The following is a 15,396-nucleotide window of genomic DNA, read 5'->3' on the forward strand; positions in this document are numbered from 1 at the left end:
TCTTCAATTTAACATACAATAAAATATTTTGAAAAAGGCTGGTAGCTGGTACCCACTGACTTCCCTAGTCATTTTCAAGTATGGTGGGTGGCAGCAAACAGCGTTTTTCAAAAGATCTTCGCTTGTATTCAAGAGAATGTTTAAAATCAAAGGAGGAAAAATAAATAAGGGGATTTTTATTTTTGGATGAATTATCCCTTTAAGATGTACATACACTACTGTTTAAAAGCTTGAGGTCAATAAGAATACATATATAAATATATTTTTTCAAAGGAAATTAATAACTTTGTTTAGTTAAAATCCATTAAACAGATGAAAAATGACTGTGCTATATGACACTCAATATATTACATATTACTACATTTCTATTTTAAATAAAAATAATAAATAAAAATCATATTTTCACTAAAACATTAGGCAGCATGGCTGTTTTTAATATTATAAGTAATATTTAATATTTTTCTTGAACACAAATTAGCATATTTCACATGAAAAGATAATACATATACAAATACTGTACATATATACAGTTTTTCCTCTCTGACTTCTGTGGTGTGGAAAATAGAAAATACACATGGATAACAGACTCACATCATAATAAATGGAATTAGCTATAAAAAAAGGACAGATTGTTCATAATTTTGAGTTAATACATTTAAAGTAGTGTTGCACATCAAAGTTGAAGGAATAGTGACACTGTATTACTGTCCACCAGTAGTTCTGATAATAATAATAATAATAATAATAATAATAATAATAATAATAATAATAATAATAATAATAACTTGAGAACTAAATAAAAATATTTCAGGAATCTTACATTTTTCTTAAGAGAAATTAATCAGTGTACATTTCTAAATTTACATTAATTACAGTTTTGTTTTGTTTTTTATTGCTAAAATCTATGTTAACCATTGCAATGGATTTCAGGAATTTTAAGACAGAAAAATAGAAGCGGGATGAATTAAGCCTGGACAAATAAAATATTTCAGTGTGTTTGGAACACAAAAAAACTGATTTCACACTAAAGTTACCAGAGCAGAGATGAAGATCATGTAATGCAACTCAAAAGAATAAACAAACATCACAAGCTTTGAACAATTACTGTTCAAATACACATTCACACAACTAGTGAACAAATACGTTTGATACTATATATATCAGTGTTTCTCAACCACGTTCCTGGAGGACCACCAACACTGCATGCTTTGGATGTCTCCTTTGTTTGTCACATCCATTACAGGGCTGCGTCCGAAATCGCATACTTCCATACCATATAATACGATGAAAACAGTATGCGAGGCAAGTAGTACATCCGAATTCATAGTATGCAAGAAATATACTAGAAGTACCGGGATGATCTACTACATCTAGACAGATTTTGAAGTGCACATCCGATGGACGCTACGCTATCTCATGATAAACCGCAAGAAAATTCATGAATGGGAGTAAAGTGTCGCAACTGAAGCAGGTAGGTCACATGATTATGACAAAATGGCGGCTGTAGTACGTTCGAATTCTGTTCATATTACTCGCATACATACTGTACAGAACTAACGGTCGAGTCGTAGATTCGAATGTAAATGCAGTAGATTTTGAGACACAGCCCAGGTCTTTCAGTCTCTGCTAATGAGCTGATGATTTGAATCAGGTGTGTTTGGTTAAGGAGCTAGGACATGTGCAGTGCTGGTGGTCCACCAGGAACGTGGCTGAGAAACACTGTTATATATAATCATCCTTTGTTTTCTGTCCTCCTTTTAGCGTCCATCTGTAAAAGCATTGAACAGCTCCGAGCGTCAGTAAGCAGACATCATGTTGACTGTATGTACATAGCGGTGATGTGCGTCTGCTCCTATTAGACTCACAGCTGTCAGGATTGTGTAGCTGTACGGAAGACGAGCATTAAAAACACAAGGGCCCGCAAAGTTCCACGCCTGAACTGAGGTGATCATACAACACAGGACAAGCACTGAAGGAATCTGCTGGCAGGAACGAGCCGTGTTTGTGTGTGTTTACAACGGAGTGAGTGGAGAAAGAACAGATGATCAGAGAAAGAACAGGCCGTGCGTGTACAGTGTGTGTGCGTGTACAGTAAGTGTATCAGTGGAGTTTTGAGACCTGGCCATTTATCATCTCTATACAGTGCTCTCCAATAAGCCCTCCACTATTTGAGTTTCTTTCTTCTGTTCAACACAAAAGACGAAAAATGCAAGTACCATTGGCTTCCATAGTATTTTTTTTCCACTATGGAAGTCAATGGGTACCATCAATTAGCATTCTTCAAAATATCCTCTTTTGTGTTTAACAAAAGAAAGAGGGAACGAGAGTAAATGATGAGTTATTTATAATTTTTTGGGGAAAGTATTCATTTAACAAAAAAACAAACAAATAAATACATATAAAAACTCAGTCCCACTTTATATTAACTGGCCTTAAGTACTAGGTACTTCCGTCAAAATATAAATAAAATGTACTTAATGTGATCGTAGCATATTGCAGAAACACTTCTGGGGCTCTTGAGGTGAATTATGGGTAAGACTCACTCAGGCTGTATCTGAAGTTGCCCCTTATACCCTTTAAATAGTGCACCATTTGAGAGAGCTGCCATTTGTATTGGTGTCCGAAATCATTGTAAATATTCTGAAAAGTACTCAACCAATCCCAGAATGCGCTAATAATGCAATAATGAGCAAACATCCCAGCTAGTAAACACCAACAATTTGCTTAATTCATGCAGCCACCATTTTAAAAACGTGAAAGCGAGGAAATAGGTATTTAACAGGTTTAATATATTGAAAGAATCAGTTAATTAACTTGAGTTTGATAAATCGCATCTTAACCATGTAATGGGGAAAGATAATGTTAGCTAACTATTGCTATTTCCCTTAACTTAGCTGAAAACGAAGTCTGAAATCCCATTTTATATTCACTTTCCATTCAGATCGGACCGTCAGGTCACTTGGAAGGCGGAGGAGTTATAAATTTGTGTCGCTTTCTCTTCACTGATTAGATATACAGCCAGGTGCACAACATTCCTGTGTGACACAGGTGATACTTCCGTGTTTTTTTCCCACCGCAGACTCTATTACGCTTTTAAAATGGCGGCCGCGTGAAATCAGTCTATATACTGTGAGAGTTCGCTTGCCGAATGAAGACTGACCATAAGATGCCATTTAAAATCGAATCCTATTGGTCCTATCCTCACTCATTTTCCTGCACTTCAAGTGGACTATATTAGTGGACTAATGCCTCATTCAGACTAGCAGCTACTTTGTACCTGCCTGTTGCTCTTGGTGGTGACTTGCACGATACAGCACAAATACAACCGGCCTCTAAGCGAGCTGAGGATCAAGTGAGCTTTACTGGTGTTCCTATTAGTTGTCGCTCTAGAAAGTCGCTCTTTATTTGCATAAAGTTAAAGAATTCTCAACTTTGTTGCATTGCTCGGCACGCCCACCTGGTCGCTAATGGTCGCTGTCACTCGCAAAGATGGAGGTCGCTCACTTTCTGTTGAAATGAAAGGCCACATGTCGCTTTCCGCTAGGAGACGCTCGTAGTGTGAATGAGACTTAATGTAGGGAACCGTGAATGAGGGTATAGGGGGCAATTTCAGATACAACATCAGCCATTCACCACAATGGACAAAGAACATTGTGGTTATTTGCAAAAAAAAGAATGTTGAGCTTCACAAAAAATAAAGAGGCTGTAGGAAAATAACACTACAAATGTCAGGAATCAAGAAAATATTTTAAAAATCCAGTTAATTGAAAGTGTTATGATTCAGACTAAAAAAGGATCTGTGCCACTCTTTCGTCTCAAAGAACCCCCAAGTATCACAGCAGAAGTTAGTTGGGTCTTGGGGTCAGAAAGTCTACAAAACTACAATTGGACCTTACTAAAATCAACAAAGTGTTTGGAAGGGTTAAGAAAAAAAGCCTCTACTTCTATTCAACAAGAAACTAAAATGCCCAGTTTGTCAAGCACTGCAGGCACTTTAAATGGGATCATGTCCTATGGTCAGATGAAACCAAAATAAATTTTAAGAGAAGTCACAAAGAAATTTCCATCAGGAAATGTACATCATGCCCATAGTTAGATGGTAAGGCTTATTTGTCTGCCAGAGGACATGGACATCTTTAAGAAAACATTGTGGATTTAAATGTCAACAGATATTCAATTAAAATAAATGGCCTCTGCCAGAGATTCTGCATGTAGAAATGATCTCAGATCCCTTGCCAAGTATTCTCCAACCTCTTCAGCCATTATAGAAGAAGACTGGGCTCTGTAATCTTGGCAAAGAGGGACAGCAAAAGTATTGACTGAAATGCTGCCATTAATTTAGACACACATATATTGAAGATTTGTTTCTGATGAAGCTATATTGTGTTAACAATTGCTGTTCTTGATGAGATTAGAGTTCTTTGTTGATATTCCCAGCAACAGATCAGAAGATTAAACAATAAAGACCTTTTTTCACAGCCTTCTTTGCTCATATTTATCAAGGGTGCCAATAAAAATGGAGGGCACTGCAGAAAAATAATTCCTGCTTAATGCTGTAGAGCAAGTGTGTGTGTGTTAAAGCAGATATTTGATGGAAGATTGAGCTCGCTATACTGCAGATTTCATGCTTGTGCCATTTATTGAGCCAGAACGCATCATTTCCTGTGTTTTATGTGACAGGATCTCTCTACAGCTGTGTGTTGTATCGTCTCCTGCAGCACCATGACCTGGTGCACAGCACAACCACCACCTGTGCCATTCATCTCAGCTGATTGATATATTACACACTCACTGAGAAAAGCAAGAACGTAGCAAAAAATGGTTTGTGCCAGTTGTGCATATAGAAATGTTTTCTCAACAAAGTAATAAAAACACAAACTATGGATGTGTCGAAAGCTTTAAAATGCTGCCTACGGTGGGAATGCATCAAGGCATGTTCAAATCCCAACTCTGCTTCACTTCATGTCTCTGGAGGTACCTTATACTGATCAAATTCTGGAGCCTGCATAGTGTGTTCAATTGTGCCTTAAATATCCCTAATTCTGTGCATTTCATTTCTGACATGGCATCTCGAAGTGCCGCTCAGGTATCATGTTGTGTGCAAGTATATATTTTTGACCAACATTTTCCAATCTTGATGGCATTCTATTGAGAAGATAGCATTGTAGTAAGCAAATATTCCGTTAGCTATCACCCCAGCTCTCTCCATTATGGTGCACAAAATTAAATTGTTATGCTGTTTCAGGAGTCTGAGTCTGAAATCAGCTTTATGAGGTGACTTCATCCACAAAGACTACCTCCAGAGTCACTGACGTTTACATGGACATCAGTAATCAAATGATTTGCCTTAATCTGTAGCCAATATTATGATTAAGGTGTTTACATGAGTGACTTTAAATGTTATTTTGATGATCACGTTTTACATGTTATAGTACATAATTCAACTAATGTCATTCTGTCATCATGCAATCCACATTCCCTCTGGAGTTTCATTTTTAATTTGTTGACTTTAACTGCAGTTTGGCACTTTCACGTTTATTCAGGAACATTTCATGCATGCCCCATGACAAACAAGATATTGGATGAGAGTATAAACTGCTGGAAGTGTGTAGTTTAATGAAACTTGATTTCGCATTTTGCGATGCAGGTGTCTGTGGTCCTTCACTGACTTGGTAGGTGCAGAGAAAAGTGTCAAACAGCTGTGTATGTATAGACTATCCTGTCACAAAGTGCAGAGAAAATCCTACAGAAGGGGAATAGTTTGATTAGGGTGTTTACATGTCTGTACTGCACTTCAATAATGCGACTGAAATCGACATACTTCACCTGTCCACCATTCGATTTCTATTTAGTTGGATTTTGACTTTAATCGGATTGCATTAATCAAAATTCCTGTATACATAGTAGACTCTTAATCAGAGTATTAATCCTTAATCGGATTATTGGTGTCCATGTAAAAATACTCGCTATCATGCTGCCTGAGTCTTCAGACACAGCCTATATTATTTAAAAATAAAACATTTATTAAGTGACTATTTTAAATGTATTTTACACGACTACAGTATTTATTATTGGCAACAACTGTGCAACACAATATGAAAGTGCAAAAATATGTATCACAGCCACCTAAAAATATCAGTTTCCCTGAACATATGATTTCCCGTTTCTTTTTGTTATGTTCCATAACTACTGACAACATTTCTTGCTATTTTAATATATGAATGTCATCATTTGGAGCATTTTATTTGGCATAAAATAACAACAAAAAAAATAGTACAATGTTTTTAGAGATGTCAGTTTTAATTTTTTAGTAAACTCAATACACAATGTTTTAACTTAAAGAAATAGTTCAATATTTGAGTGAATAACTCAAATTCGGTCACAGCAACGTGTCATTCTAACAAATTGTCAATTTATGAATTAAAACAAAGTGCACTAAATGACAATACTTTGGTTTGAAATTTGGAAGAAATGACATGTTTAGCCATGTGATACATACTGTCATAAGGCAAGTTAAGTTGAACTACTGTCAATCCCCTACATGTGTAGACATAAAGTGGAACGGAATGTTGTGTCTTGCAGGATGGCAATGATACATAAATAAACAATCATAAATATTAAGATATTACTGAATGTAAGAGCTATTTTAGACCTATACTAATCTAACGTACCAGAGCAGAAATCTAACTATACTAACTACTAACTATACTATAAATACTTAATGCAATGAACATAACCTAAGACAGTCTATACTAGTACTTTTAAATGAGGCATAACAATATTTTGCAAGATATTGTGCAAAAGTGGTATTTTACGATTGAAGAAAACAAGTAGTGTGACATGATTCGTGGTACATACTGTACGCAGGTAAATATTGTTTTCCTTATTGAGTGCTTGTAAGCTGGAGCTAAAGTGTCTGGTGAATATAAAGAAAATAGTGTTTCTACAGGTGGTTTGGAAAGCCCACTTGCCTGTGTGAGGCACACTTAAGAAAGGCACACTGTTTTTTTCCAGTGATATGGAGTGATTGAAAGAAAGTGTCTGATGCAAATGTGTAAACTGCTGCAATTGCTGATTAAAGTGTCGGAGAGATGAAAGAGTGTTTTCTACAGGTGGTTAGTCAAGCCCACTCACCTGTGTGAACTACGCTCAGAATTGCATAATGATTTGGGGGTTTTTTTTGTGGTGTTGTGGGTGAGAGGAGAGCAGGTTTTGAGATCTGAGATTGTGGATAATATTTCAGAGAGAGGGGAAAGACGATTGGAGTTGAGGGCTCTAACATCTTGTGGAAAGAAGATTTTGATTAATCTAGCAAAGCAGGCTCTATTTCTGCATCTCTATTCATACCAGTGCGTGTCTTTAATGTGTTACAGCTAAATACATTTGTACAATTTCTGCATTTAAAATGTATTGAAATTGCAGTCCAAAACATGAGAACAACTGTATTTAAGACCAGAAATACAGTGTATAATGCCAAATAGGTGTGACCTGAGATGATCTGCTAATAAAATGAATTCATTAGCATGATAACTTTATGTCTAGGCTCTCTGTATCACCTCAGCGCCTTTATAACAATTTACACACAAGTAGTAGTGATATAATTAGATTTTATGATGATGGAGTGTGAATGAGAAATGAGTGTTTTAAATTGCTATTGTCAAGCATTCATCTAGTCTACATTCTGTCTTCTCATGTTTGCAGACAACAGGTTTACATATCCATCCTAGGCGGACTCTCGCTGGCAGTTTGCCCTGCGGACAGTATGTGAACAGGCTGTTAGCCAGAGTCCCAGCTAGCCGCTAACTGCTAACTTTAGAGGCACAACGCTTTGGGCTTCAGCCAGCTCTCCTGTCTCCAACCAAGCATGCAATGGAGAGCCCTGAAGCAACCTAAAAATGTGGGTGACTTTTTTTTCTACTGCTGCTGTAGATAAAGAGACAATTCAGAAGACAAATTAATGTGCAAAGGTCTGTCACGAGTTAGACCACGTTGATAGTCTCTCATAAACCACTGCAGGGTAACAAAATGCTTGACAAATGTAACAAGCTTACAACTGGATCGAAGTTGGGTGCTACATTAAAAATAAACTAAGATGTTCTTTTTATATATTGTATTTGTAACTCTAAATTATACTGAATTAATTAAGACTAACAAGGTAATTAATTCAAATGATTCATTTATTTAGCTGCACATTTCTTTAAGTTTACATTAATAGTTTTAGTTACCACAAACATACAAGCAACACAAATAATCCTATAAGATAATGCTTTTTAATATCTACTATTACAGTTTTACAATTTTTTTATTTATTGAAACAATTTTGTTTTATTTTTTTAGACTTTTATTTTAGACTCACTTCTTGAGCCTACATTAAGCTGATATTGAATTACATTTAGTAAAAGTTTTTTGATAGTTTTGCTAACCAATTCATATATATAATTATTTATACAGCAACATTTGTTCATATATATTTTTTTATATTTATTATTTTTATATATTTTTTATTTTTTTAATATTTTAATAATAATTCTGGCTTATTTTATACTTTTAGTTTAGTAATTGTAGTTAGTGTACAAAATGTTGCCCTGGCAACTCTGCTATCCATTATTAATTTTAATTATTTTATAGTTTAATATAATATAATGATTGGTATCATTTTTGCAGCTGCTCAGGAAATTCATGAGTGAGTCAACAACTCACCCACTAGGAGATCACCACTTTCAGTCACACACAAATTGACCTGCACCTGAAATTACCAAAGCAATCATACTAAATTGTCATGTTCCCATGCCCATTTTTATGTGCATTTTGAAATATTGCATAATAAATACTAAATAAAAATGGATGCGAATACATTTTGAAAATGTCTATAAAAAAAGATTATAGTAGAATAAACATATCAGATAATAAAGAAATGTGCATAACGTACAATGGCATCATATTTAGTGAATAAATCCTACAATAAGCATTTGCATCAAAAAAAGAGTCATGTGACTATATTTTTTAGCAGATTGCATGATTACAAACAAAGGTATAACGAGACAGTATTAATAGACAAACCAGCAGACTGACCATATTGTAAAACATCTGAAATCTTGCATTGGTCTAGACCTGGGCAATTAATCGAAAAGTAATCAAAATCGACATTCATAACTTATAATCGATCATAGTTTTTTAGGTCAATTTATTTCAGTTAATTTTCCTACCATGTTTGGTCACGTGACCCCACTTTGATAAGGCTGAATTAAACGTCTTCTTTGAATGCACGGGTTTTGCACTACACTGACAGTGATTGGAAGCTGCCCAAAATAAAATGAAATTATAATTTACATGAAAAATATCTGTGTACAGAAGATGCAAGAAATCCACTGTTTAAAATATTATTTCCAGGATCTGCAAGAGTTATTTTATTTAGAAGAAATGCTTCTGATTTTCTACTTTTACTATGAAAAACATTGAAAATAATTAATTTTGTTTCCAAAAGTGAACGTTATTTATTTGTGACTGCTGGTTTCAGGCAATGTGTGTTTTAATTTCAGTTGTTGAACGTTGATGTTCAAGAAATAATCATAGATAATAGAGAGTGTGTGTGTGTGTGTGTGTGTGTGTGTGTGTGTGTGTGTGTGTGTGTGTGTGTGTGTGTTTCCTTCAATTATTTTAAAAATAAGTAATGCACCTTCATTTGGAAATATTTCACTTGTAATTTGTGAGTATATTTACTAAACAAAACCTGTCAGTGAACTATGATAAAAACAAAATATTTAATAAATAAAATAATTGTTTATTAATTTTAATCGAGTTCAATTGTTCAATTTAATGAGGTTTTGATTTTAGGCCAAATCGCCCAGCCCTATATTGGTCATTCTAAAATTTCTTAGCTAAAGTCTTTCATCACAGTGGTCCAGTATTATTAAGACTGCCTCCGAAAACCACTGTGCATTCCTACATTTCATCTTCGTCTTCTGAATTGCAGGTAATTTATTATATAAGATTATTATCTAATGCAGAAAATTTCATTTTTCTGTTTGATATTTGCCAGTTTATCAGAATGTGATGATTTTGTTCTTTTTGACTCATTGGACGGAAATGGTGCTTTATTCACGGATGTTTTATACAACTTTTCAGTTTTGCGCACAAGTCTAATTTGCTTTTTTGGATGAAAACATAGGTAGTGAAACTCCATCTGGACGCATTTCTCATTTCCATCCCATCTGCAGTCTAGATTTACTGTTCCTCCAGTAGTTATTGGTATATTGATAGCTGATCGATACAAACAATCACCACTGCTCCTTAAGCATGGTCCTTTGAGCTTTCCAGTTATTAGGAAAAACATTAGTTAAAAGGCGAAAATCAAAACCAAAGTTTCTCCTGACATTTCATGAAAAATAGTTGGATGCAATAGGGAGAGAAGCAGATGAGGAGGAGAGAGACTGGAATAGAAGCGCTGTCTCAATGCCATATGCCAATCAATAAATGATTCATGTGGGACAGAGTGTGGGACTCCCTTTCAATCACTCCACAAACACACATTTGTCTGGCTACAATAGGGAAATGAAGAGCTGCATTTATTTTCACACAACACTGGCACGTTCAGTCAGACTCAGAGATTCAGAGAGTGACGTCAGGGACAGACACCTGCTGCAGAGCTCCGTCTGGATGAGCTAGCTTTACACACCATCATTGAGATCCACAACCACAGCATGAGCAAATACAGGCTTTACTCAAGAAGAAATGTCAGCTGAAAGAGGTGCTGTGTCCACACTCAATCAATCACATATGAATGAACAAATGAATGAATGAATGAATGAATCATCTACTGCTCATTGTGAGTTTTTTTTGCTAGCTGGGATTCACAGTATAGTAATATGGTATTGTAATATATGATACAGTATCATATATGATATGTATATGGAAGCATTGTGTGAATATGAAGCAAAACAAGCCACACGAGAGTACTGTATATTATACTGTAAAAATGCTGGATTCTACACAATGGCTTTATGTTGCCCCAACTCAAATCAATTAAGTTATCTTTATAATTTTTACAATATTAAGTAGATTAAACATAAAACAATTATTTGTCCCCAAAAAACCTCAAGAATTGTTATTTCAATTCATTTTAAATGCGTAGTTTAAAAAAGCAGCAAGTATTTTTTTAAGTATATATTAATTATATTATATTATACAGTATTATATTATATTATATTATATTATATTATATTATATTATATTATATTATATTATATTATACAGTATTATATTTTATTATATTATATTATACAGTATTATATTAATTATATTATATTATACAGTATTATATTATATTATATTATATTATATTAATTATATTATATTATACAGTATTATATTATATTATATTATATTATATTATATTATATTATATTATATTATATTATATTATATTATATTATATTATTCATTAATTTCCTTTTCAGCTTAGTCCCTTTATTAATCTGGTGCCATCATATGTTTTACAAAGAGGATGCCCTTCCGGCTGCAACCTATCACTGGGAAACATCCATGCACATTCATTCACACAAATACAGTACAGACAATTTGGCCTACCCAACTCACCTATACCGTATGTCTTTGGACTTGTGGGGGAGACCCATGCCAACACGTTATATTATATTATATTATATTATATTATATTATATTATATTATATTATATTATATTATACTATATTATATTATATTACATTATATTATATTATATTATATTATATTATATTATATTATATTATATTATATTAATATTATATTATATTATATTATATTATATTATATTATATTATATTATATTATATTATATTATATTATATTATATTGTATTGTAGTGTATTGTATTAATAACTGATAGATTATTATATTGTCAATTGCAGAATGCCTGTCACATTTTTTGCAAGCTCTAAACATAATGCAATTTTTAGCATTTACGTTTGAGCCTTTTTCTGCAGCTAATTTTCTATAGCATCAAATTCTCAATTTTGCCTTTTTTGTAGGAAATCTCAATTGCTGAATTTTAACTTATACCTATTTGCACCACAGAAATTGCAATACAAATTTCTGAATGAACACTATTGAACCAACAAACAACATAAAAGCAAGCGCATCACATCTTTGTGATGTACAGGAAGCACCGGGAAGAAAGAAAGAATGACGCAGCAAGACTGGAAGAGAAAGCCATTACTGCATCTTAAGTGAAGAAGACTCCCATCTATATTTCATAACTCCAAACAGCCCCTAACATTAGACATCAGCAGCGCGGTTGGCAGGACTTCAAAACTTTAACTGTGCAATGAGCCAGAGTTCAACGTCTGCCAGAAAGAACAATGCAATCCTACATCCTATTTGGCCAGCAACTGAGGTTTTACTCAGGACTGATCCAACAAGGACAGAGATAATTATGTTTACATTGCCCAAGGGTTGCTTTAGTGGGAATTACCACATTTTCATAGTAAAATTTTTATGTAAAGGTGCAAAGGTGGTGTTTAATTGTGTAAATCGTAAGTAATGCTTAATGCCATAAATGGTAACATTCATAACAGTGTTTATGTTTTCTAAATGTTACTTTATAAGACATGTGCATCTGCTCCCTAACATGTAAAGGTGCCTTGTTTCTACTAAATGGTATAATTCAGTAAAGTAAAGTACAGTACAGTGAAGTTCTGTATAATTCAGTAGAGTAAAATACAATACAGGCCATAAAACGTCTTTCATTTTGAAACTGAATAAACAGATTTTTCTTGCACTGGCATAATAATATGCTACACATGTGTTTGGTATGTTTTTGTTGTTGTTTTTGTAGCAGCAATAGGTGATAATTGTTTCAAACGTTAATACTGTAAATGTTACTGTCACTTTTTACACAAGCTGCACAGTAATTAGAGGAGAGGTAGGACAAATACGCCTACCAACAATCCTGCCTCTTATTTATGACATACATTGTTATTTAGGTTTTGAGTTGCAAATGAACATGCATGCAAGCACAATTTACAAATAATAGAATTATTTAACAGATTTAATTACACTGTTAAAAGGTATATGATCAGTTAGTCCTGACATGTCCTGATATGTTTTTAGGTCATTGTAACTTATTAAACGAAGTTAAGCATGTTCTAACTTAATTTTAAAATTCATGCAAGCTGTTTTAAATCAGTCTAACATAATATAAGTTAAATAAATTCATTAGGTGTATTTGATTTAACTTTCAAAATTAAGGCAGTGTACCAAATGTGATGTTTACTAAGCATTTATAAATATGTAAGAAAGTCCTATTTACCCCAATATTTACTAATGTTTCTTTTACTTTTGAGTTCTTGTTAATGCCCAAAACAGCAAAAAAACAAAAAACAAAACTGAGCATCAGAGTAGGAAAAATAGTGTTTTTATTAACTTTGAATGTGGCATAGTTGTCGGCCTGAGAATTTCTGAAACTGCTGATCTACTAGAAATTTCAATCACAACCATCTCAACTTAGAGACAATAGTTGTAAAAAGAGAATATACCCAATGAGTTGCAATTCTGTGAGTGAAAATGCTTTGTTGAGGCCAGAGGTCAGAAGAGAATGGTACAAGTTGACAAAGTCAACAGTAACACTTTATTACAATTAAGGTCTGCAGAAGAGCATTTCTGGACAATAGTGGTGTAACGGGTCACAAATCTCACAGTTTGGATAACATAATGGTTTTTTAGTTATAAATCGGGTTTTTTCGGATCGGCCAGCAAAAGGGAGGAGACAAATGTATTTGCTTTTCATTTATTGCAAAAAAACAGTACTGTACGAAACTTTTGGTTTCAACAAACAGAACTTAGAACCTGTAATATTATTACAAATAAACTGAATAAATAATTAGCTGTATAAAAATACATTTTAAAATATTCAGTACTGTAGTCCCATTTTCAATAAATTATTAAGGTATTCACTTATAAAACTTCATGTTTCATTGCTAGATGTGTAATTTTTGAAGAATTGTTCAGTGGCATATTTTTGATGGCTGGTTGTCATCACCTATTGGTTAAATAAGTAATTAATTGTTGCCTACAGCTTTCATTTTTTAGCATCGTTAAATGCATATGATGGTGATTGTAATCTTTACCATAAACATCAGTGGTTATATCTAAACTATAAATAGTTAACCCAGTACTTCTGTGTTCTTTGACTGTTTATAACTTCATAACTCACTCAAACGACTAAAGACTGAATCTCTTTCTTGATTTTTGCGTTTTCAGATTCGAATGCAGTGATTCGAAGGACTAATAAACATACTGTATGCAAATCACAATCATTTATTGTTTATGTTGCATAGGTGTTGAGATCCTGATCTTTTAATGAGTAATCGTGCAGCTTAAGCCTGATTTATACTTCTGCGTCAGGTGACCGGCGTAACCCACGGCGCAGGCAACGCGCGTAGCTGTGCATTTATACTTCTGCGCGCTCTATCTGCCGGTCTGCATTAACACTTCCGAAACGCTAGTTGGCAGTGAGGTGTAAATGTTCCTCTGTGTCAAGTTTCTTCGCTACTTTTTTGCATTTCCTGAACACTTCCGGGATGTACAAGTGGCTCAAACTCGCTCATTTTGAGGCAGGAACCGGCGGACGTGCAACAACTTTAACTATGAGGTAAACACAAAACAAAACTTTCCATCCGGAGCTCCTTCACGGGACTCCACACTTGTAAACAATCGCTCGCGCGGCGTCGCGCCATTCGCGCGCCTCTCGGTCCCGCCCAGACTCGTCAGCGCTACCAAGCCGACCAATCACAGAGCTTATGCTACGCGTCGTTGCGACGTGTAGTTACATTTTTTGAGAGGTGCACGTCAGTGACGGCGATGGCCACGGCGAAGGGCTATGCGTCAGCGCCGTAGCATACGCCGGTGTTTGACGTAGAAGTATAAATCAGGCTTTACACTGAATGCATTGATGCAGGCTAAACAAGTAGTGTAAGAAAACACCTTTAATGAAACCCACCACAGCCCGAATAACCTACTGTTACTACAACTTCTTCTGTCATCATTATATTCTGCAAGAAAGCCTAAATGCTTTCATTGATGTGATTTGAATGACGTGAGAGGCGATTTCTCTGAGATAGTTTCAAATTTAGGATTAATCTAACAGTAAGCCACAGGCCATATGTGTTACGAACTGTGGGTTGTGATCTGTACGAATGACGGATCAACTGTGATCCGTTACTCCCCTACTGGACACACAACACAACAGACCTTAAAGCAGATGAGCTACAGCAGCAGATGGGACACTCCTTTTAGCTAAAATCAGGAAAGTAAAGCTAAAACTGACACGCTTACCAAAATTGGACAGTACTGAATGCTCTTGATTGCTGTTGCTCAGAATTTGGCATAAAAGTCATGAACAT

At 34.5% G+C, this 15,396-nt stretch overlaps 1 protein-coding gene across 16 annotated transcripts in view; it reads right to left on the minus strand.

The window, feature by feature from the left end:
• Positions 1-15,396, minus strand: part of ppfia2 (PTPRF interacting protein alpha 2) — a 340,304-nt gene that overhangs the window by 251,238 nt on the left and 73,670 nt on the right. The gene's annotated exons all lie outside the window — the stretch shown is intronic.

Source organism: Danio rerio, chromosome 4 (genome assembly GCF_049306965.1).
Source record: "Danio rerio strain Tuebingen ecotype United States chromosome 4, GRCz12tu, whole genome shotgun sequence".
Taxonomy (NCBI): Eukaryota; Metazoa; Chordata; class Actinopteri; order Cypriniformes; family Danionidae; genus Danio; species Danio rerio.